Source organism: Mytilus edulis, chromosome 4, assembly GCF_963676685.1.
Source record: "Mytilus edulis chromosome 4, xbMytEdul2.2, whole genome shotgun sequence".
In the NCBI taxonomy this organism is placed as follows: Eukaryota; Metazoa; Mollusca; class Bivalvia; order Mytilida; family Mytilidae; genus Mytilus; species Mytilus edulis.
The window spans coordinates 52,418,866-52,445,561 of record NC_092347.1 but is presented as its reverse complement, the minus strand read 5'-3'; the positions used below and the strand labels follow the sequence as shown (position 1 = coordinate 52,445,561).

General features: G+C 33.0%; 1 long non-coding RNA gene across 1 annotated transcript; it reads left to right on the top strand.

Moving 5' to 3' along the window:
- Positions 1 to 312: 312 nt before the first annotated feature.
- Positions 313 to 26,696, top strand: LOC139518466 (uncharacterized). The gene is made up of 4 exons (XR_011663360.1): positions 313 to 427; positions 17,218 to 17,411; positions 20,842 to 20,940; positions 26,432 to 26,696. It is a non-coding gene; the product is annotated as an uncharacterized lncRNA (long non-coding RNA).

Below are 26,696 nucleotides of genomic sequence, written 5' to 3'. Positions count from 1 at the left end.
AAATATATACAAAGACAAAAAGTATAAACAGTGGAGAGGAAACAGCTATCATTATAACATCATTTGGTTTTTCATCATGATTGTAACTTCGACTTTCCAATGCAAAATCATCATATAGAAAGGAAAGAAACACCAAACAAGGTATCAATACTTTGTTGGCAATTGTATTGCATCAGCAACTGTTAATTGTTTATCAAAGATGTGATAATTCATGTTGAGGAGGGTGACGAAACAAGCAATATTGTCGTAAAGATCGGCATCCAATCACAACGAAAGTGCTAACGCATGCTCAATTAAATGAAAAACAAATAGTAAGAGGATATATTAATCACTTATAATACTATTTGTGTGTGGGTAAAGCTGGGAAATCCTTTCATAATATAGTATGTTCTGTTTTTGTGTTAACTGACATTAGCTAACGAGACCGGTAAGTGGTTTAATTTGTCAATACTTGAATACCAAATTCGTTTTAATAGATAAATCAAACATTATATGCTAACACTAAGTTCCTGCATTGGTCACTCATACAATACTCTAAGAAATGTACGAAATTAATCAATTAGCTGTTAAAACGCTATCATAGATAATACGACAAACATATATCATTTACGTTTTTTTTTCATCATACAACATTGTTTTCAAATAAACCAATGCTGTACAAAATTAAATTACGTATTTTATAACGAATTATAAATAAAGCGTTTGAAGTAATGAAGTGATACGTGTATCCAAAAGAAATCTACAACATAGAACACGTTTGTTTTTTGGGAATAGTTTGTTTTAGTGACTTCGTGAAATACCCCTCTGTAGCACCGTTATTCTAACGAATTTAAGTTTCCACAGACACCTTACATTTTACGAAAATTAAATAGCAAGAAATTCAGTTAAATTCAGACGAATAAATTATGTGTTTGAATAAAATAAGTAATAAGATTTATAAAATGGATTTTTAAATAAATAATAATTTTATCAATTAACATTATACATGCATTTACAATGTTTGTGGAAATACAAGTTTAAATAAACAATAAACAGCAATATTAATAAAAGATATATACGAAAGTTATACATGAAGTGAATTATAAATAACGAAACAGATTATATTGCAGTATTCAAGTTGAAAAGAAAATAATGAAATAAAAAAAAAATGACTGTGACACGGCTATATCCCGTATTTCAGAATTCGTCATTTAAGTGTTATATAACAATTTTTCAAATAGATATAAGAAAAAAAAAATCAAAACACTCTTTGAATTTTTTTTATTTAATCCATTTGTTAAGTTTTGGTGGATAAATTATAGGTTGTGTAACAGAAATTTCTTTCTTAAATGTATGGACGGCCAGAATACCAAAACATATATATATATAAAAAAACTAAAAAAAACTCAGCTTCACTGTCTTTTGTATCTTAACTAGATCTTTGCTATTCTTTATTCCCTTATTATGGATAAAACCAAAAAACAGAAAACTTTTTCACCCACCATTCGGCAGATACAGTTATGAAAAATATGTGCCGCAATCATTAGAGGAGTTACAGAGGACCTAAATGCCAAAATACACGTGAAAATTAAGAAACCGCCAATTTAGAAAATAAAATCATAGACATATTTTTGAATAATGGAATGAACTGCTGTCACCCTCCAGCCCCTAATTTTCGACATATCTTATTATACTTCATTCGAAATTTTTTAAATAGAGGAACAAAAGGAGTATAGCCAATATGATCTACATCGCCTATAAGAGGAATAACACAGGTAAATGTCGAAAAGGCGTGAACATTAAGAAATAACGTATTTTGAATACTAGAATGGATTGTTGCGACCCGTAGGCGACTGTTTTATTATTACAGAAATCTGTATACACCATTTGAAAGCTTACACATAGAGGAATATAACAGTTATGAACAATATGTTCCGCATTGATCATTAGAGGGGTTACAGTGGACCTAAATGCCAAAATCCGCTTGAAAATCAAGAAATAGCCAATTTAAATAATGAAATGTATATTTTGAACAATGGAATGAACTGGTGCGACCCTTCAGCCCCTAATTCTTGACATACCTTATACATCATTCGAAAGATTTTAAATAGAGGAACAAAAGGAATATAGTCAATATGTTCCGCAACGCCCTTTACAGGAGTAACGCAGGACCAAATGTCGAAATACGCGTGAACATTAAGAAATGACGTATTTTAAATACTGGAATGGGCTGCCGCAAGCCGTCAGCTCCTAATTACAAAACAAATCTAGACGCAATTCAAAAGCTTAAAGAAAGAGGAATATAACAGTCATAAACAATATGTGCCACATTGACAAGTAGAAGGGTTACAGAGGACCTAAATGCGCGTGAAAATTAAGAAATAGCCAATTTTGAATATTGATAGTTATCTTAGAACTTTATTAACACTCTAGACAGTTTACACTGTAACAAGAGGCAGACAAATGATACAAATAATAATTTACAATGGTGAACAAGATAGAAAGATATATACATACATAGTTCATTATACCTAATTTTCTGTACACAAGTAGATGCATAACACGTGATAATCATTCAAAGCTATAATAATGGGATCTGAGATCGCCAGTCCAATACATGTAAGTGATAGAGAATCATAGATATTTCATAAGTTTTTTGATAAAAATAGACAAGTTATTTAAGACTTTTACATTACAGAAAGACATCAAACCTTTCATTTTATATTCTGAAGGGTTAACAATATAGTAATTTGGGATATATGCACGTCTTAATTTTTTAACCTCGTCATTTCGACATACAAATAAGTAATGAAACTGATTTCCAATACAATTATTTTTGCACAAAGTACATAGTCTTTCCTCTTTTGGAATATTATGTCATCGACCAGTTTCTAATGGAATTTTGATATTTGAGCATCTAAGTTTGGTAATATATATTCTATTTTCTTTTTTCAATTTTACTAAATAATTTTCTAAGCAAAAAGCGTGTTTAAACAGTAAATAATATCCACCTCTAGAGGGTTTTTCATCATCACTAAACCACTTTTGAATAAACTGATCTTGTAAAATTTGCTTTACATATATTTTGATGTCAACATTTCTTAAAATACATTGATTGTTCCATACATAGCTCAAAATTGTGTTTTCTAATGTAAATTTAATACAGTTCATCCACTTAGAAACAATATTTCCAGAATTATGCATGTTATACAAAAATTGGTATAACAATCCTGATAATTTCGTGCTGTTTAATATTAATTTCGACCAGAATGATAAAATTCGTAATCGTACTTTAATTTCAAAAGGATACTTGCCAGTTTCACCGTACACCATATAATTATAGGAGTACTGCTTCTTAATGAAAGAATTCTTTTCAAAAACTTTAAATGAACTCTTTCTAAAGCATAAGCATCTATGTTTTCGAAACCCCATATTTCACAAGAGTAAATCAGTATGGGTTCAACCAAAGAATCGAACAATTTTAGTTGTAAATCAATAGGAATATTTAAATTCCTTATTTTTCTGTAGAGAGCATAGAGTGCCTTTTCTGCTTGTTCTATCAATTTTTTTTCTGGCATTTGTATATCTACTGTTACAATTAAACAGCAAGCCTAGATAAGGATAAAAATCTACTATTTCATCAGGGTTTAAGCTAGGATTTTGAGGGCTTTAGTCACATTTGCGCGCTATTAAAATCAACCTTATTTTGTGTAAAAGCAATGGAACAATGATGTATATTAATACTAGCTTCATCTTTTGACTTAGTCAGATTTTAAGGGATTGAGGCACCAGCTTGATTGGCAGTTAATGTATGATTTGACTGTATTGGCCATTATTATGAAAGATTCTGACATGGAATCCAGAAATTTAGTTCACAATTTCTCTTCAGTTTGTTCCAGGGGTCAACGAAATTGATTTGAAAAACTTTCGTCAATGAGAAAACCCTTTCGTAAAATACGAAAGTGACGAGCGCTAGCAAAATCACTGATTTCAATATCAGAACCATATAATTTGAAATCATGTAAGTGGTTTCATTTGCTTTTTCTTTTTGAAAATATCATAATCTTTGTCTTATCTGTGTTCACAGACAGTTTTCATTTCGTACAATATAATTCAAACATATCTAATGTATTTTGCATATCACTTGCTGTTTCAGCAAGTATGATGGTGTCATCTGCATAGAATAAGATAAAAATTTGTAAATATAGTCCGATATGTTCTTGACAATGCGTTGATACTGTTTCAAGTTCATTTATGTTATTTTCACTCAAGAATTCTTCTAGATCCGAAAGAAAAATAGAAAACAAAAAACAAAAATATCATTTCCCTTTTTGACACAAGATTTAATGTTATCATACATATTAAAAATCACTCTTAACATTTTCCCGGTAACTTGATTTTTTACCAACTTTTGCCATAACCCCAATCTCCAAACAGTATCAAACGCTTTCTTAAAGTCGATAAACGTACAATAAAGTTTTTTACCAAATGATAAATATAATTCTATCAGCACATGTAAACAAAATATGTTATCCAGAATTAAATAGCTAGCCTTTCCTGAAACCAGCTTGTGCTTTTGGAATTATTTCAAACAAGTCTGCATATTTTGAAAGTCTCCCATTCAGTATGGCAGTAAATAATTTTCCCAGAGAAGATACGAGTAATTCCTCTATATGAGTCAGGATTAAGGGGGTCCCCTTTATTTTTGAAAAATGGTAAAATAATACCTAATGTCCAAGCTTCAGGAATGGCTCCAGAGTCTAATATTTTATTAAATAACTTAAAGATAAAGGGGCATCATAAATTGAATGGTAGATTTCACATATTCATTTATGACCATATCGTAACCTGGCGCTTTTCCGTTTTTTAAATTTTTAACGGCTTTAAAAATTTCATTTTCTGTAATTTTACCATCTAAGATTGCATTTACACGTTCATCATTGCAATCTGGTATTTCAAAATCTATATCATCTCGTTCTCCGTCTGTGTTCAAATTTTTGAAATAAGTGTGAAGTTCATCAAGATCGATTGGTGTGTTTTTATCCTGTGGTCTTTCAAAATTATTCAAAACATTCCATAACTTTTTTGGATCATGTTGATCCATACTACGCAGCTCGTTTTCAGCTTTAAATTGATACTCCTCGTAACTTTTGTTCATTACTGTTTTATATGCTTTACTAGCTATTTTCAAATCGTATCTACTTTCCTCCGTTTTAAATAAGTTATGTTTTTTCTTTGCTTGGTGAAAATAATCTCGTTTTACACGACATTGCGCATTAAACCATGGTTGATGATGTTTTGAATTTCGACTAGTTTTGGCGGGTTTATTACCGAAATTTTCGATGGCTGAATCAAGAAACACTTTATTTAAACTTTCGGCTTATTCGTTAAGGTCAGCTTGAAAATTTTCATTAGTTATATCAAGCGTGTCTAACTGGTTCGACAAGTTATCAATGGTCAATTTCTTTCAACGCTGTCAACAAAGTGATCTCTTTTGTCACCAATCCAACGGATATGCTTACTAGGCACATTCGGTGAATTGTTTTTATGAAGCAAATCATCTGGTTACATCGATGAAAGATTGAATTGCAATCTACAATGAATATCAGAAAATAACGAATCAAAATCAATAACTTCAAATTCCGTAATATAGGGGAACAAATCTTCTGATACTATTAAGTAATCAACTAGACTAGTTTCTTTGCTAGTTACTTTGCCTATATTTGTGTCGTTACCAATTCTGCCATTAGCAATATACAAACAATTGTTTTTACATAATTGCAAAAGTTTGTTATCATATACATTGATGCGACCTTTGTCCTCAGACGATCTTTGTAAGGGTACATTATATAAACATAAATAATGATAGTCATATAAACACCTATCTATCTCATCTATTCCATCATAATTCAAAATTTTTGAAATTTCATCGTCTGGTATAATACAATCACAAAGAGACCCTGATCTGGCATTAAAATCGCCAAGTAGTGCAGTTGCAGTGCTTTGATCTTTTAACGTAATTAATTCTGTTTCAATTTCATCAAAGGCATCCTTGGAGGAGTACCTTGAATTTTCCGGAGGTACATAAATACAACCAAACATAATTTTAGTTATTGCATTGTAATATCCACTTTAACCCAAAGTACAAACTCAGAGTCTGTGTTAATAAATGTAAGACATTTTTTTAAACCTTTTTTATAAATAACTGTTATACCTCCAGATTTTCGTTCAAATTTTTTTCTATTTTTTTGTAAAATAATCATACCCCTTAGGCAAGTTAAGCTGATCTAAATCATCTAGTTTTGACTCAATACATACAAAAATGTCATTTAGTTCAATCAAATCAGTAAATTCTTTAAATATTAATCGATTTTATAGGCCACATACATTTAAGCATGAAATATTTAATGAGTGAGAATTGTTACATATACTGGGTTTAAAGTTCAACTGTCCTCTTGTTTGCCTGTCCTACATGTGGCGGGGACGGCCAAAACCTGCTATTGATTCATCTCGTGAGTCAAAGTGCTCCCTTAGAAATTGACTGCCTTGTTGAGATGGATACATGTTGTCTTGCGAAGAGTGGTTGGGTACATTGGATGCATTTTTATGAGCTTCAATTACATCGTCAGGATATATTCGGTGACCATTGACGTATAGCTTGTCTTCCTTAAGACGGGCATGATTTCCTAGACGTTGTTCTCGTTTGTAAATAGGCCATAGAACATTTCTTCTTTCTACCATTTCGTATGGATATTGTTCAAAGACGCTGAAAGATGTCTCTTTCAGTTTAGCAGGGGCAGCTCTCAGAACTTTGTTTCTATCCTTTTGACTTTCAAATTTAGCTACTATGGTTCTTGGTTTAGCGTCCTTGCGTGGTCGGAGGGTACCAGGATTATAACTTAGTACGCCAGTCGCGCGTTTCGTCTACATAAGACTCATCAGTGACGCTCATATCAAAATATTTATAAAGCCAAACAAGTACAAAGTTGAAGAGCATTGAGGATCCAAAATTACAAATAGTTGTGCCAAATACGGCTAAGGTATGCCTTTGATAAGAAAATCCTTAGTTTTTCGAAAAAACCAAAGTTTTGTAAACAGGAAATTTATAAAAATGACCACATTATTGATATTCATATCAACACCGAAGTGTTGACTACTGGGCTGGTGATACCCTCGGGGACGAAACGTCCACCAGCAGTGGCATCGACCCAGTGGTATAAATAGTTATCACAGGTACCAGGATTATAATTTAGTGCGCCTGACGCGCGTTTCGTCTACATGAGACTCATCAGTGGCGCTCATATAAAAATATTTATAAAGCCAAACAAGTACAAAGTTGAAGAGCATTGAAATTGATATTTTAAATAATGGAAAGAACTGCTGCAACCATTCAGCCCCTAATTATAGACATACCTTATACTTCATTCGAAAACTTTTAAATAGAGGAACAAAAGGAATAAAGTCAATATGTTCTTCAACGCCTATAAGAGGAGTAACACAGGTAAATGTCTAAAAAGTCGTGAACATTAAGAAAGAACGTAGTTTGAATACTGGAATGGACTGCTGCAACCCAATATCGCCTAACTATTAAAAAAAAAAAACGCCTCTAGACACGAATACTTATACAATACATTGATGAATAAAACAGTTATGATCAATATGTTCAGCATTGACCATTAGAGGGGTTACGGAAGACATAAATGCTAAAATACGAGTGATGATTAAGAAATAGCTAATTTTGAATAATGAAATTGATATTTTGAATAATGGAATGGACAGTTGCGACCCTTCAGCACCTAAATATAAATACACATTAAACCTAATTTGAAAGCTTATTTTGAAATAGAGGAACAAAATATATATAATCAATTTGTTCCGCAACGTATATTAGAGAAGTAACAAAATACCTAAACATCGAATTACGCTTGACCAATAAGAAATAGCAGTAACTTTGTTTTCAAAATATGTCAAACTTTCTGCTACGTCTAAGTTATTGAAGACAATTATTTAGACTTTTTTTTTTATCAAATTCGCGTCGCAAGATAAAGGCAACAGTAGTATACCGCTGTTCAAAAGTCAAAAATCAGTTGAGAGAAAACAAAATCGGGTTAAAAACTGAAACGGAGGGAAACACATCAACTATAAGAGGAAAAAAAACCGAAACAACAGAAATACCAAAGTGCTACAAAAAAATCGACAATGCAACATACATAGAAACGTACTATAACATAACAACTGCCATTTTCGTGACTTGGAACATGACATTTTAAGAAAAAATGGAGGGTTGAACTTGGTTTTGTGGCTAGCCAAACATCACTTTTTATGGAAATGTTAAATAACACCTTAAATGACAACTTTACATGACAAAATTACAGTACAAATAAATGCAAGAAAATTCAGGACAGAATAATACATAAATAAGAAATGTAATAGTACATTTCGACATGTTAACCACAGAATAACAGCATACATATAAAAGAATTTAGGACAGTACACAAAAGCAGCATAACAAATTTACGAATTGTCCGTCACACGAATGAACCAACGCCACAAAAGTGATGTCACAAGTAAATTTCTAAAATTTAGATATCAATCAAGATAAGGTTTGTATTTATGTTATTTGACGTATTTTATAACAATTACAAAAAATATTGATATAGAATGAGTTAGTTAATAGATAACCAATTGTATTATCTAGCTATGCCGGTATTTCTTCTAAATAAAAACAAATAAGTCGCGTACATAAAGATGCTTTTAACTAAAAACATATACATAAACTGGGTGATAAATTATCTTTACTTATATATACGAAAAAAATAATTGAAAAAAGCATGATAACTTCAAATAATAAGACATTTAACAATATCCGATCAGAATTACAAATGGACCATCACAACTAAATGAACGTTGGATAAAAAAAATACCGTGGCATGTCTTGTTGCAATGCAAATTGGTACTCAGCAAAAAAGTCATATTCGGGAATAGATCATGTTCGGTACTTAAAAGAACAGACGACGTAAATGGTAAACCACAATCTATAACGTGGTAAATAAACTCGCCATAGATACCAGGATTGATATTTCATATTTACGACAGACGCGCGTTTCGTCTACAAAAGACTTATCAGTGACGCTCGAATCAAATTGTTAAAACAGCCAAATAAAGTACGAAGTTGAAGAGGATTGAGGACCGAAAATGTCCTTAGTTAGTTTAGACACAGACACATCGTATGTATCAACCGATTAAATAAATAAATAAAAAAAAAAAAAAACTTTATTTCAAGAGGATGATCCCATTAGCTAAAACTAATCTTCCTGAGAGTCCTCAAAATAATAATAACACATTTATAAGTACATAGAGTATTATAAAGTTTTATCATATGTTTAGTAGTAAATACAGTAGTTTTGCATATGTGATAAATAGCCTGCTGTTTAATCCACATCACGCAACTTTGATGCGCACCCTTTATCGCATACCCTTTATCACACCCCTACCCTTTATCGCATACCCTTTATCACACCCCCTACCCTTTATCACACCCCTACTTTTTTTTTTCTTTTTTTTTTTTTTACATAAAGTCAGTTTTGGTTTTTTTTTTGCTTAAGAAAATTTTTCCTCAAAATAGGTAAATTTTTTGAATGACGTCATTGTTTGGTATGTGACGTCACGAACGTCAAGTTTTAATATTTTTTGGCACACTAAATGCAACTATGAAAAATACAAAACACACAAATTAATACAATAATAAACAAAATATTTTTAAAACAACAGCACGCAAATTGTAAGGTAACCGAGGTGCTTCGGATAAGTAATTGAGCAGTTCTTTTAAGGCCTTTGAAACAAGACAAAAGAAGAACTGAAGGTAACCCAGTGCTATGGATCAGAAAACAGTTCATATAATATAATACTCTTCTGTTGAAATATATGATAAAGCGTATAATACATGGAAAAATCCGTATCACATGCCGTATCACCCTCGACCAATATCATCCCTCGGGCCTAAAGGCCCTTGGGCTGATATTGATGTCTCGGGATGATACGACATATGATACGGATTTTGCAATGTATTATTCTCTATATATTATACACAATATACAATTGTATTTAAATAATAATGAAAAAGCATATTAATTTGCACAATTGATGAAAAATTTGTAACATTTTGTTTTAAAAGATACAAGTGTATTACTCATTTTTATTTCATTTGGTAAACTGTTCCATATTTGAGAAGCTGAATATGTAAATGTTTTCTTTAAAAAATTTGTTTTTGGTTTTGGAAGATTTAATAGTTTTTCATCAGCTGAACGTAAGTTATAATTTTGATTATCAGTAAAATGAAAATTTTCTTGTAAATAGTTAGGAACCATACCATTTAATGATTTATATACAAGTATTGCCTTTCCACATTTAACCAGTGTAAACTATTAAACAATAAACTGGATGATGTCATTATGTCAGCTTCTACTATAACCCTAGCAGATTTCTTTAATAAAAGAGGGACGAAAGACACCAAAGGGACAGTCAAACTCGCAAATCCAAAACAAACTGACAACGCCATGGCTAAAAATGAAAAAGACAAACAGAAAAACAATAGTACACATGACACAACATAGAAAACTAAAGAATAAACAACACGAACCCCACCAAAAACTAGGGGTGATCTCAGGTGCTCCGGAAGGGTAAGCAGATCCTGCTCCACATGCGGCACCCGTCGTGTTGCTTATGTGATTACAAATCCGGTAAATAGTCTAATTCGGTAGGTCAAATTCATGAAAGGGAAGGGGATTGTAGTTACGACGTAAGGAACATATCCGATATCATTTGTGAAACGGTTATTCCATAACGGTCAACCAACTCGTGATGGCGTCCGTAAAATTTACGAAGGGATGATTTCAACTTCACCATTTGGAACTCTTGGTTTAATAGCTTCCTTGTGAGCAGTAACCCTCTATCAAGAAAATCATGATAGGAAATGCAAGCACGGGAATATCGTATCAATTGGGAGATATATACCCCGTATGCAGGTGCTGCTGGAATGTTGCTACTTAGAAATGGAAAGTTCACAATTGGAAAGCTGAAATCATCTCTTTTGTCGTAAAGTTTTGTCTTCAACCGACCCTCATTGTCAATTTCTAGATGTAAGTCAAGATATGAAGCCGACTTAACTGTATCTGTAGTATCCTTTATCTCCAATTCGATGGGATAGATGCGATCCACATAGTCACCAAATTTTGAATTGTTTAGTGAACTTCTTATCTTTCTTCCTAAGAAGTTCCTGCATGAAGTCAGCCTCATAATAATAAAGAAACAAGTCAGCAAGTAGAGGGGCACAGTTTGTTCCCATTGGGATGCCGACAGTCTGTTGAAAAACACGTCCTCCGAACGTAACAAATATGTTGTCAATCAAGAAATCAAGCATCTTGATAATATCGGTTTCAGAGAATTTTTGGTTTGAATCAGAATGGTTCTTTACAAAGTATGATTTATCCCTCCCTAAGACAAGATACTTGTATCTACGTTGGCCATTCTTTTTTATGAAGCAAAGTAATACCAACTCTTTTAATTTGTCTTTTAGTTTGGAATGTGGAATACTTGTGTAAAGAGTAGAAAAGTCAAATGTTTTAATACTGTTACAAGATGAAAGAGAGTTAGATTGTATGTACTCTAAAAGATCTTTGGAATTTTTAAGTATCCACATCTGATTCACGCCACCTCTAGAATAGGCAGTTTCACAATAACTTTGAAGCCAGTCTTTGATTGCTGATAAAATGGATGTTAATAATTTAGAAAGGGGTTTCGTGGAGCACTTGGAAGACCCAGCAATATACCGTTGTTTGTAAGGACACTTATGTAGTTTAGGTATCCAATACAGTGATGGAAGATCCAGTTCTTCATCTTTGGTTGAAATACCAAAGGAACAAAGAACAGACCTATGATTATCCAGGATTTCCTCTTTGGTAAGTGTCGTGAGGGTATATGTTGGGTTTCCAAGTGAATTGTCTATACCTAATTCGTTTATCAAGCAATTAATGTAATGACTTTTACAGATAAAAACGATGTTATTTGGGGCTTTGTCTGCGGGGACAACAACATATTCATCATGGAGGTCAGATAGGTGTTTAGCAACATTTGGATCTTTGAAGATTGACGTAGCATGGGCATTGATGGACCCATTCAGTTTCTTAATTCTGATTTGTATTAACGACCTCACTGCCTTAATCCATTCGGATAGAGTGTCTACGTCTTCCTTCTCGCGCTTAGCCCATTGCCTGGCATAATCCTCGACTGAATCCATCAAAATTTTAAAGTTGTGTTTCCAATTGATGGATTTAGGCTCACGATATTTCGGACCTTTCGATAACACGTTTCGTAGAGAAGTGTTATTAACAATGTTAAGGTCACCGGTAATAACGTGGCCAGCAGGATTATATGTGAATTGGGAACTAGCACAAGTGCAATCAGGAGGTTTAGACTTGAAGTCGTCAATATCGAGATCCTGCAAAACGCGTTTGTAATTGAAAATTTTAGTTGCAATAGGTTTGGTATAGGTATAAGAAATTATTGGTACAGACTGGTCTTTGAAATAAGGAGGTATTTTCGATTGAACTAATTTATGATGAAGGATATTGCCTAGGTTGACGCCATCGAGACCTTTGTTGGCAAAGGAAAGATTTAGAAAAGATCTTTTCTCTTTTTCATCTTTTCCAATGCGAACTGGCTTGAAAAGTCTGTGACTAGCAATATCCGAAATTATAGCTTGTAGTTTGTATTGGTTTGAATGAGGGTTTGTTACAGTGGATTCCAAACATAAATTGAACAGAGAATGAAGTTTTGAAAGGGGTAATGAATAAAGTTTCGTGCGAATGTGATGAATACCTAACGGTTTTTGTATGCATGGCAGCAAGTCATTAATAGAGACATCATGCAGAGAGGGTGATGTATAATGACGATGGCCATGACTACGTCTACGTCGAGGAGTCGAGTTGAAAATATTCATCACATTCACCGAGTTACACGAAGGACTAGATAGAATACCTATACCATCAATTTTGTCATTGCAGCCATACGGTGTTGCAGTTCCCAATTGTCTAATCCAGTAGTCTTCTTTTTGTCTACGGAGAGTCGTTGAAAGATTAGGATTGTTCGAGCTGTGGTATATTTTTTCAATAATTGGAACTGTCATAGAAACGATGGAATGATCGGGCTGATTGAAATGCTGGTATAGAATGTCGTTAGCATTGAGGTTAATGTCTGATCTATGACCGCACATACGTTTGTTTAGCCTTCCTTTCGTTTCACCGACGTATACCAAGCCGCAAAGGTTGCACTCTAATCCGTAGACGACATTTATCGATTTACAATTCAGATCATCGTAACTTCTGGTAAAATATGACTTCCTGGTCAAATTGCTAGTGAATTCAGCATCTGTAATTAAAATAGCACAAGTTTTGCAGCCTTTGGTCTCACATTTTGAAATGCGACAGTGTTGTACTGTGTCATCAAAAACCAAAATGTCTTTAAGGAGAACTGAACAAGGCTGTATATGTGTAATATTGCTGTTGTATACTTATTAAGTTTATTTATTCCACTTTCACAACAGCTTCCCCATATATTTCAACAATAATCAAATAATGGCAGAATATAAGCATTAAAATAGATAATACGTATATGCATAGGTAAATATTTTCTTATCTTTTGTAATAAATTGATTCTGTTTGATATAGTACATGACCTTTTATCTATCTGCTGATTCCAATTTAGGTTTTTGTCAATATATAAACCAAGAAGTTTTTCACAATCTACATTTTCTATTTGTTCATTTGAAATATTGATATCTAAACTGTTTCCAGTTGAACAAAGCCTTTGTTTTGAACCAATTATCATTGATTTACACTTTTTGGCATTTAATTTCATACAATTTTGCGAACACCAGTTTTCAATTACATAAATATCATTTTGAAGGTTCATGATGGTATAAAACTTGTACCAATAAACTTTTTTGACAATTTTACATATTATCAAATATTATTGTTTTGTTCACGCATCGTTGTAAATATAATACAATTTGATGCGACTGTCATACAAGGGATAGGTTTAGCGCCATAACACCAGGTTCAATCCAGCATTTTCCACATCTGAAAATGCCTGTACCATGTCAGGAATATGACAGATGTTGTCCATTCGTTTGAGGTGTTTTATTATTTTATTTTGCCATTTGATCAGGGACTTTCCGTTTTGAATTTTCCCCGTAGTTCCGAATTTTTGTAATTTGACTTTTGTAATCTGAATATGTCATTATGATTTAAAAATTGCGTATTATCTTAAATTCCAAGATATACGCGAATGGTGAATTGCTTCGATGCGTGGTGTATAAATTCTTGTATATATTCTAAAACATGAACTGTGAAAACGTAACCAGTACCTCTACCGTAAAATTAAGGTCGTTGTGTGACCGCTCTTCATTATTTAAGATGTATATATAATGACCTTTCATTAGCATGTGATGTAAACTACGCTTATTTAACCGAAATTTAACATTTCGACATACTTTCGATGGCCATTAATGTAATTAACTGTGCAAGGTATATGTATTTGTTCCGGACCATATGACCATATGAGGTATTTAGACCATACGCGAAGGATAATGACTCGTTTAGGTCATTAACAGTCAGGACCATATGACTATTTAGACCATTTAAGTATTTTCTAAATAATTTCTAACTGCTTTTACAGGGGCACATTTGGCTCGTCTTATAAACGCAAAATCGATAAAAATGTCAAACTGAAACCCAATCATATTGTCTAAATGTTTTGCTTGATGAAGGCAACAGTAGTATACCGCTGTTCAAATATTCACAAATTGATAGAGAAAAAACAAATCAGAATTACAAACCAAAACCGAGGGAAACGCATCAAATATAATAGAACTACGACACAACAGAAACACAACATTAAACTGTAACACACACAGAAACGAACTACAATATAACAATGGCCATTTCCATGACTTGGTACAGGGTATTTTTAGATAAAAATGGTGGGTTGAACCTGGTTTTGTGGCATGCCAAACGTCCCGCTTTAATGGCAATATTAATTATAACATTTAAATGACAACATTACATGACAAGACTACAATACAAATAAATGGGAGGAAAAATAGGACAGAGAAACAAACGATTAATAGCAAACAAAAGGTACTTTATTAAAAATGCAATACGCCAGACGCCTCCACGTCCACACAAGACTAACCAGCGACGCCCAGATGAAAAAAGTTCGAAAGCCAAAACAAGCAAAAGCTGAAATGTACTGAGGACCAAAAGTTTCAAAAGGTCGTTACCAATACGGCCAGGGTTGTCCACCTGGGACAAGAACATCCTTTAATATTATTTAGAATTTAGAATAATTCATACCTTATCAGACAGTAAATTTTATAAAATGACTACAATAGATATACATGATTAAACTGAAGTGGTGACTAGCTACAGAACAAAACACGGATAAATTACAAAAATTCACAGCCTTGTTAGTCATAACCAGTGTTACGCTCATACCTTATACACATATGGTCCAGAACATGTTTAATGATGAAATGTCAAGCTTGTGTTAATTTAAAGCTTTTTTACGCTGGCGACAATTTCGCCCGAGCGTTTATGACATGTGTTATTTCCCCATGCCGTTTATAGATTAGTTGTTATCTATTTTCTTCTGATTTGATCTTTACAAAAGTGTTAAAGTTCTTATTATGCAATTTATTTTCATTATAAGAAAAAAAGTACCAGCACGTTCAAACAACTGTAACTGTAAATCGTACAATTGAAATAAAAGCATACACCAATTGAATAAGTACTTAGTAACTTAAAAATCATGCAATATTTAAGACATTTTAATGTGCGAAAATGTGATTGAAAAATGAAAACCAAAATTAATACAAAAAGGGCTCGACGGCATAACTGCATATGTATGAGTAGAACAGTTGATTTCTTGTTTAACGGTTCATTCAGATATCTTTTAAGCCTTTTTTGCTGTCGACATATAGTGTTTTGTGAGAAAAAAATCAACCATTTAAAGCTTCTTTATTTATGACACTTCGAAGGGTGCAAATAACAGTAAAGGTAACTGATCAACGATTATCGTATTAATTACCAAATCATACGCGTATGGTCAAAATACACATATGGTCCAGAACATGTTTAATGATGAAATGTCAACGGGATAAACGAATTTAATCCTTTGTGTGTATCTTGATGAATCATTAAAAACAGCATTGCCTTTATCTTATCCTCATCATATCACTGATCTTTTTTCTGATGATAGCACTATTTCTGACATTGGAAAAGACCAAAAGTATGCAAGTCAGGCACTTAACAATGTTTCAGAAAATAAAATGTTAGTAAAAGTGTAACAAATAAAGACAATGTGTATAGGTTCAAAACAAAAACTGTCATTTGCAATGACGCATTGAATATACTATTAATGGCCAAAATATTAATGAAAGTCACTGAGAAAAAGTCCTTAGTATTTTTTTTTTATTTACGCAAAAATATACGCCTTATCATACTGTGATAGGGATTCGCCGGTCACCTTCCTGTGGCCCTGCCGGGACATGCTAGAGTTTGATGTAAATACTCAGTCCCGACTCCTGTTAAAAGACCGTATACCAAGGAAAAACTGTCATAGTAAAAAGAACATAAAACTTCAGTTTATTGTATGTAACTTTGAAATATAAAGACACCACTGGACTTGTAAAACTTAAAATTTAACGATAGCATATTATGAATTTGTCAGATACAAAAAAGTAACATCAATAACAATAAATATTGATATTTCAAAACTCTTCGTTTTTCTAAAATCCCAGAACTCTAGAAAGGCCATTCCAATGACACGTTTTTACCCCACAACATACTGTTTGTGTCTGTCCGAAGTCATGAAAGTGTAATTCTTTTACTGTTTGGCAATTATTTCAAGAGTACATCATTTTTAATCGTTTATAGTACATTAATCAGCCCTTCTTTTTGTAATGTCATGGTCTGTATGTATTATAAGTTCTCTGATAGTTGAACACCGTTACGGATGATCAGTAGTTGCTATCATTAACCTTATTTCGTCTCTTATTCATATTTGTCTAATTCGTTTGAAAATTGAATTTTTGCTTGGAGTTCAGTAATTTTGTGTTTTAACTTTTTTTCACAATAATATCACATCTTCATTTATCTTATTTATTATACATTTATATTGTAGATTTTTAAAGAATGTCAACCGTTTCAATACAGTTATGCCTATTATTCATTATAACACTAAGTCTACCATGTTCAACACAATGGGCACATACCTTTGGATGGGGAGGTGCTGGAAATGGAAAACGCTCAGAGTCATCGTATCAACATTGCCAAACCGACTCGGATGTCTTGAGAATTGTTTCTCAATTAATACAGGTATATAAAAGTGATCATTAACACTGACGAAGATTAATTGAGGCAGAAAATTCGATCCGTTTATTAAATTATAAGCCTGGTACCTTTGATAACTATTTACACCACTGGGTCGATTAGTTTACGCATATTTATTTATAGTGGATTGGGAAACAAGTTTTGCAACTAATATTAATCCCTTCCCACCTTGTGCGTGCGAGTGCTGCCTTGTAGCGGCATTAGCCTACTCTTTTTCGAAATCTACAAGGGTGTCTTTAACGTGCAAGAGATATGGCTCTCTCTTAACACGGGTCTTCCATTTAAAGTCCCCTTCCGACGGACTATCATCGTTTCCTCAAGACCATACTCGCCGATGGTGTCAAGGGAGAGCCGAAAATTGAGTTCCTGAAAATTTCATCCCAAACAAGAATCGAACCAGTAACCTTTGTGTTAGTAGTTTGATGCACTAACCACTACACCACGACCCTCGGTCACTGCTGGTGGACGTTCGTCCCCGAGTATATTCAGCACTTCAATGAATATAAGTTATATGTTCATTTTTATTTGAATTTCCTGTTTACAAAAGTATGAACTTTTCGAAATACTAAGGATTTTCTTATCCCAAGCATAGATTACCTTAGCCGTATTTGACACAATTTTGGGGAATTTTGAGTCCTCAGTGCTCTTCAACTTTAACTTATTTGGCTTTATAACTATTTTGATCTGAGTGTCATTAATGAGTCTTATGTAGATGAAACGCGCATCCTGGCGTATTAGATTATAAACCTGGTACCTTTGATGAATATTTAAAAAAACTTTAAAAAAAAAAGTACTTGTTCTGATAACTATAATATATAGTCAAAAAGGCAGGAAAATGTCTCGGTTTTTCATGAATTTGTTTTTTATTGTTAAGCAGGGGTCAACATTAAAAAAAGATACATAAGTACAAACTCCCAATTTGTAATAACATACTGTAATGCAACTAGGAAACCCCATTCAGTTATCCGTTTTTAAACCAAATATATATATATTCAGAAGGTTTAAAAAAGTAAAAAAGTGGGTTGATATTGTATTATCGAACACAGAGAACAAATTTTCTTTGCAGGAAAACATGCCAAATAAAGGCAACAGTAGTATACCGCTGTTCAAAACTCATAAATCCATGGACAAAAAACAAAATCTGGGTAACAAACTAAAACCGAGGGAAACGCTTTAAATATAAGAGGAGAACAACGACATAACACTAAAATGTAACACACATAGACAAAATCCCACGAGAATAACAAATATAACAAATATATATATATATATATATATAACATCAAAACCAAATACATGAATTTGGGATAGATAAGTACCGTGACATGTCTTATCGCAATGTGAATTTACACTCAAAAATAAGAGAAAACAAACGACACAACGTTATAATGTAATACACACAGAAACGAACTATAATATAACAATGGCCATATTCCTGACTTGGTACAGGGCATTTTTAAAGGGAAAAAATGGTGGGTTGAACCTGGTTTTGTGGCATGCCAAACCTCGCACTTTTATGGCCATGTGAAATATAACATCAAAATGACAACACAGGACTACAATATAAATAAATTGGAGAACACAAATGACAAAGAATCACACGAACAACAGCCAACAAAAGGCAACAAGTTCAAAATTTTAATACGCCAGAAGTGTATTTTGTCCACACAAGACCTACGTGTGACGCCCAGATACAAAAGTTTGAAAGCCGAAACGAGTACAAAGTCAAACTCGGAAATTAATTTCAAAGATTAGAATTGATTTAAGCATTCACATTTCTTTAAAAATGAAAAAAATACAATTTTCTGTAAATATATATATTTTTTTAATATTGTGTACATGTAATTTCTATGGAAAGCTAACAGTCTCCCCTTTCCCGATTGTTATTATTTTTCATTCAGAAATACATGGATACAAATCTTCAGCTTTTAGAAATTCACGACCCCGCCGATTTTTACATTATAAAATCCTTGGGTTTTAAAAATAGACCCGCCGATTATTATCATTAATAAAATCTTCGGTTTTTTAAATTCACGACCCTCGCTGATTATTTTATAAATTCCAACCCAAGAAATAATTTGCGGGACAATCTTTTAGGACAATCTGCGGGACCCGCCGATTAATATTATTTTAACATCCAAACAGAAAATAATCTGCAGAACCGCCGATTATTATTATCATTCCAATAAAATCTGAACAAAAAATAATCATCGGGCAATTTAGCTCCATGACAATCACTGAATTATAGGCTCCGGACTTAGAGTAGGCACGTATAGAATACGTTGGGGTTACACATGATTGTGAATGTTCAATCAAATTAAATTGTGTTACCTTAAGCTGTATACACTTATACTGTAACATACAAAAGTTGCAGATAGTGTATTTTTTTACCCGTCCGTCTGTCCGTTTGACCGTCAGTCCGTCAGTCCGTCAGCCCGTCAGTCCTGTTTCTTGTCATCGCAACCCCTCTCAAACCACACACCATAATTTCATGAAGCATTTTTAAATAAGAAGGACATACTATTTAGTTGTGCATATCGACGGGAAATTACGACTCAATATTTTTTCTAAGAGTTAGGCCCCTTTGAACTTATTTCTTTAATGTACTACTGCTACAGTTTGTCATCGCAACTCTTCTGAAACCACACAACAGAATTTCATAAGACTTTGTAGATAATAAGGACATACTATGTAGATGTGCATATCGACAGGAAATTATGATTCAATTTTTTATCTAGGAGTTAAGCCCCTTTAAACTTATTTGCTTCAATGTACTTCTGCAACAGTTTGACATTTTGTCATACATTTTTGGAAATATCTGTCAGTTAACTGCGAGTACTCTCAGATCTGTAACTAGTATCTCTTTGTTGTTGGGATGTACAAGTACCCGGCCACGTCAACTTGTATTTTTGTCCTTCTGATGAGTTAAGCCTTTTTCAACTGTTTGTATAGTTCGTTCTTGTGTTGTACTGTTATACCACTGTCCCAGGTTAGGGGAGGGTTGGGATCCCGCTAACATGTTTAACCCCACCACATTATGTATGTATGTGCCTGCCTTGTTTATGTGTTACATATTTGTTTTTCGTTCATTTTTGTACATAAATAAAGCCGTTAGTTTTCTCGTTTGAATTGTCTTACATTGTCATTTCGGGGCCTTTTATAGCTGACTATGTGGTATGGGCTTTGCTCATTGTTGAAAGCCGTACGTTGACCTATAATTGTTAATTTCTGTGTCATTTTGGTCTCTTGTGGAGAGTTGTCTCATTGGCAATCATACCACATCTTCTTTTTTTTTTTTTTAGATAAGATGTAAAATTAAGTTCTTTCATTTATGATAAGGTTGTGATTGAATAGCCGTGGGTACAAATCAATAAATTTATCATCAATTTATGGAATGAATATTTTTTCTGTATAGCTTGAAGCAAAAAGACTAAAGGCATGTGAACAGAAAAATTTCAAGTCCGCAGTACTTATGCCGGATTACGAGTAAGAATGGAGCAAAGAAATATGAAACGTAAGTTTGAATGGAAATACTTTGTGTATTTTGTTTAGACGTTCTTGTCTAATATCTACAAGAAGATAACATCTCCCGAAACAAAAGCTGTTTTTTTTTATCAGCCATAGTAAGAGGAGGGAATAAGGCGTCTTAATAAAGATGCGCAATGCTAGGGGGTCAAATGTTCTTCAAATTAGCACGAATGAGTAATATCATTCTAGTTTAATAGAATGAAACGCGTCAAATAAATATCTCTACACAGAGATGTTTTGTTTAAGAAATAAGTGATGTAAGCTATACTTTATTATAGTTTTAACATGGGTAGGTATTATATTCGTGATTATTTTTGCCCGAGCGATAGTGAGACTCTGAAGTAGTCAATATACGCATGACGGCAAACAAATTTTATTGGATTTAGTGCATGGGTTTGTTAACAAAGCGAAAGAAGCACGTCATATTAGAATTTTTGTTTATACACAACGTTCCTCAATTTGAGGTTAATTAGGGTTATTGAACCTATAATGAAATCCATTGTAGCGAATTTTTTTCAAATATTCTTGTTTTACTCAAACCTTCGATGCGAAAAGATTAGAAAGTAAGCGTTGCTAAATAAAAAAAAAATGCTTACCAGTAATTCAGAACCTTAAAAAACCTCTACCTTATCATTTTAGGTTAAACTAGAATGATATGTCTAAAACTTCAATAAGACAAACATAAATGTATTTAGAAAAGAGGGACGAAAGATACCAGAGGTACAGTCAAACTCATAAATCGAAAATAAACTGGCAACGCCTGGCTAAAAATGAAAAAGACAAACAGACAATAGACACATGACACAACATAGAAAACTATAGAATAAGCCACACGAGCCCCATCAAAAACTAGGGGTGATCTCAGGTGAAGCTGAAGGGTAAGCAGATCCTGCTCCACATGTGGCACCCGTCGTGTTGCTCATGTTATAACAAATCCGGTAAATAGTCTAATTAGGTAGGTTACATTCATGAACGGGAAGGAAATTGTAGTTACGACGTTAGGAACATATCCGGTATCATTTGTGAAACGGTTATTTCAAAACGGTCAACCAACTCGTGATTGCGTCCGTAAAATTTGCAAAGGGATGATTTCAACATCACCATTTGGAACTCTTGGTTTAATAGCTTCCTTGTGAGCAGCAACTCTCTATCAAGACAATCATGATAGGAAATGCAAGCACGGGAATATCGTATCAATTGGGAGATATATACTCCGTATGCAGGTGCGGCTGGAATGTTGCTACTTAGAAACGGAAAGTTCACAATTGGAAAGATGAAGCATCTCTTTTGTCGTAAAGTTTTGTTTTGAACCGACCCTCATTGTCAATTTCTAGATGTAAGTCAAGATATGAGGCCGACTTAACTGTATCTGTTGTGTCCTTTATCTCTAGTTCGATGGGATAGCTGCGTTCAACATAGTCACCAAATTTTGAATTATTCAGTGAAAGAACGTCATCTATATAGCGGAAAGTATAGTTAAAGGATATTGCTAAATTCTTATCTTTCTTCCTAAGAAGAACTTCCTGTATGAAGTCAGCCTCATAATAATAAAGAAACAAGTCGACAAGAAGAGGGGCACGATTGGTTTCCTATTGGAATGCCGACAGTCTCTTGAAAAACACGTCCTCCAAATGTAACAAATATGTTGTCAATCAAAAAATCAAACATCTTGATAATGTCAATTTCAGAGATTTTTTGTTAATTTTTAGGTTGTGTAATCATTTCATTCAAATACAAACCTTTAAAGATGATATCTGGCCTGAGGGACATGCCCCTTCTCCTTCATACTATTGATTGTTAGATATTTTAACACTTATTTATATCCTTATTCCTTAACAATATATGCATAATCGTCATCAAGACCTTTCGGGGTGAAATAGTTATCAAAGGTACCAGGATTATAATTTAGTACGCCAGACGCCAGACGCGCGTTTCGTCTACATAAGACTCATCAGTGACGCTCATGTCAAAAATTTAGATAAAAATTGAGGTGAAAATATAGGTTTTGTTGAAACAAATCACCAATTTAGAGAAACCCTTTTTTTGTGCTAGAATTTAAAAGTAATACATGCTATTCAACACTGTTTTCAGGTGTCAAAAAAACGTTGTTTTTTTTGTTTTTTTAAAGAAGGAGATCAATCTATTTTGTGGGAATTCGAAAATTTTAAGACTGATTTTCTTATGATAGTTTCGATAAAACAAACTATTTCTTCCGTTATATATCGATTTCTCTGTTCATTTCTCTGCATACAGTTACTATACTTGTTATGCCGGAAAACTTAATTTATCTATATACACAATGGTTTATAACACGCCTACCTTTAATATCCGTCCTATCTTATGAATCCGTCCCATCCTGATGTAAAAAAAGGACTCAAAACCAATGCCGGCTTATGATTTCCATTTAAAAAAAAAGGAAATAATCAAATTCCTTTTCGAAACACACATAAGTGTAAGCATCCTTATCCTTAGATGATTCTCGTCTATAATCACTGATTTAGAGGCGTTTTAAACGGCTGATTGCAAATAAAAGTGCTTTGGTAATTATGGAAATAAGGATATTAGTATTTTTGAATAAAGTGAACAAAATTGCTATAACTGATCTCAAATATTTATCATATTTAATGACCTATCCTCATGGAACGAAAAGTGTCATAAGCCCATAGGGCTCCATGATCTGCATTAAGATAAAGAAATGATTGCACTCTTAATCGACACAAACGAAGCCTTTCGTATCTCTACTATTATAATCTGTGCATTTTTTTTAAAATATTAACTCATCTAGTGGGATTAAAATGCATGATCATCGGAAATAGGGTACTTATTTTAAAGTTCAACATTTTATCTCTTTTTAGTGATACAGGAATATTCATATGATAGTGCATTATAACGATAATATCAGATTATTACATGGCATTTTTCATATCGCATGTATTATCAGCCCTAGGTTCATTCAATATCAGCCAAAGAGCCGCATGAAACTTAAAAAATGCATTTACTTAATAATTTTTTATTTTTTGTTTTTTGTTTTTTTTTTAATTATTTTACACAATATACTTTTCAGTATCTAAATAATTGTTTTGTACACTTCTTTTTAATGTTTCACTAAAAATGTAACATTGAGGCGTATTTTCCGGAATTTGCCGAATATCACCGGAATGCCATGTGATAACGTTACGGAAAGGCATGTGATAACGTTCGAAGCATGTGATAAACTTTTCATATCAGCCCGCTATTAAAGCACCAATTCGAAAAATCAGGAATTTACTTTAATTTAATGCTATTATCATACAGTAAACACCATATGTTATTAGGGCCCCGTCCGTCCGTAACACTTTAACTTTGTGACCGCTCCATATCTAGAGAACCATTATGATTTCATACTTTATACTTTACATGTTTATTAACCACCACCAGAGGGCGTGTCATGATGTATGTACAACTGCCTAGGTCAAAGGTCAAGGTAAAAAAACTTTGGTTTCATTTGACAACCCTGTGTCCTGTGGTGAAGATCGTGTCCGCTCTATATCTTGAGAACCGTTATGATTTCAAAGTTTATACTTGACATCCATTTTAACCAACACCAGAGTGTGTGTCATGATGTATGTACAACTTCCTAGGTCAAAGGTCAAGCGGGTCAAAAACTTTGATCAGATTATCCATACAACTTATTTACCCCACGTTATTGACAGCGGGGCCCACAGAGATGGCTCCCATCTCAATGGTATCTAGTTTATTCTAAGTATATGATAAAAAGTTTTATCGCTATTTTGTGCATTTTTCCTTTGATCTTTTTTTGTGATAATATTCATATCATGCTACTCGCGTGAGATGGAAAATTATCGCTAGAAACTAAGCATGCACGTGGCGTTGCTAACGAAATTGACATGAAATTGACAACGCCGTCGTAAGTAAAATAGCGATAAAAAGATTATCATTGTTCATCTCAACTCGATTGCATTTCTCGCTTTCGCCGTCCCGGCTCAAGCGAGAAAATCGCTAATACGCTTTTGTAAAAACGACCCTGGTTATAGTTTTTGAATACTTTTCTTTAATTAGATATAGGAAGATGTGGTGTGAGTGCCAATGAGACAACTCTCCATACAAATAACAATTTAAAAAGTAAACCATTATAGGTTAAAGTACGGCCTTCAACACGGAGCCTTAGCTCACACCGAACAACAAGCTATAAAGGGCCCCAAAATTACTAGTGTAAAACCATTCAAACGGGAAAACCAACGGTCTAATCTATATTAACAAAACGAGAAACGAGAAACATGTATATATTACATAAACAAACGACAACTACTGTACATCAGATTCCTGACTTAGGACAGGTGCAAACATTTGTTTATACATTTAAATATAAAATTATAACAGGTTAAGTTAATTCTTTTTTATATATATTTATGTATTGTCTTAATGGCAGTACATGACATCAGTACACAGTAACTATTTAATATCAATATGAAACAAGGAGAGAGGTTACAAAAGTCACTAGCTAGGAAGACAAACAACTGTTTTCCGAGAATTTAACTGTATTATATGTCGTTGTACAAAATAGGAGGATAACTACTCTGTACTTTGATCGAAAAAAGTACATTCAAATGTATACTGATAAATGTTCACAAATATATAATTACATTAGATGTATGTTTCATTATAATACTTTATTCTGATTGGCTAACTGCACATCACATGTTATTCCTTAAGCAATTGCATTACTCAATAAAACTTTACATTCATGATAACACGTGGTCCCACAATAAAGTGCACAGGTGAATTAAATAAAAGAAATATAAAATTCGTGTTTTCATGATCATAGCTAAAAAATGTAATTATAAGTATTGAATGCTTCTTTTTGTAACTTTATAGGGTTGTAAAAGCGTTGACCGTGCGTACATTTTTAGAATGAAGCGCTTCCGCGCTTCATACAAAATGTACTTCGGTCAACGCTTTTACACCCCAATAAAGTTACAAAAAGAAGCATTCAATTCTTAAATAAATGCATCTAGTTTTAGCTAAACATATATGGATTGTTACCTTATGCGTACACTTAAACTTTATTTTTAGATATTTTAAATTTTTTGTTTCTGTTTCGATTTTATTAGAAAATAACTATCGCACTCGAGTACTTTAAACATACAAACTATAATTTATCATTTGCCATTCTCTTCACTGAATTCACAATATCAGTAAATTACCAAAAATGTTCGTGTATCTTCCACGTTTCATATCAGTAAACAAGAACAGAGTTTCATTCCCGATCATGACAGTTCATTGTAAAAATTGCGGGTATGCATAGCCTACAAAGGCCAAATTGGCTTCGCGTCCGCTCAATGGGGTACGCGCAGACATTGCCTTTTATTTATGATGTCATAAATTCTGGTAATAATGGAAAATTATACACATCTTAAAATTTACATTCAAAATATTCATATAAATATGCTTTGCTAATCGATTGTTTCTATTTACAGATTTTATCACAATGACCAGTCCAACGAAATAACTTCTTACAAGATTACAGATTGGTGATCCTTTTTGTGTTTATAAACATTACAAGATGCTTCGTTGTATGTGTAGTTTTATTCAAAGTTTGGGTAATCAACGAAGTATGACATCTTTATTTTTTACAATTCTCTTTTCTCTTTTCTTAAATGCATGTCACTACACCACACACAATTGTTTTCAATAATAAAAATTCATTTAATCATTACAAATGATTAATATTATGTTAATCTT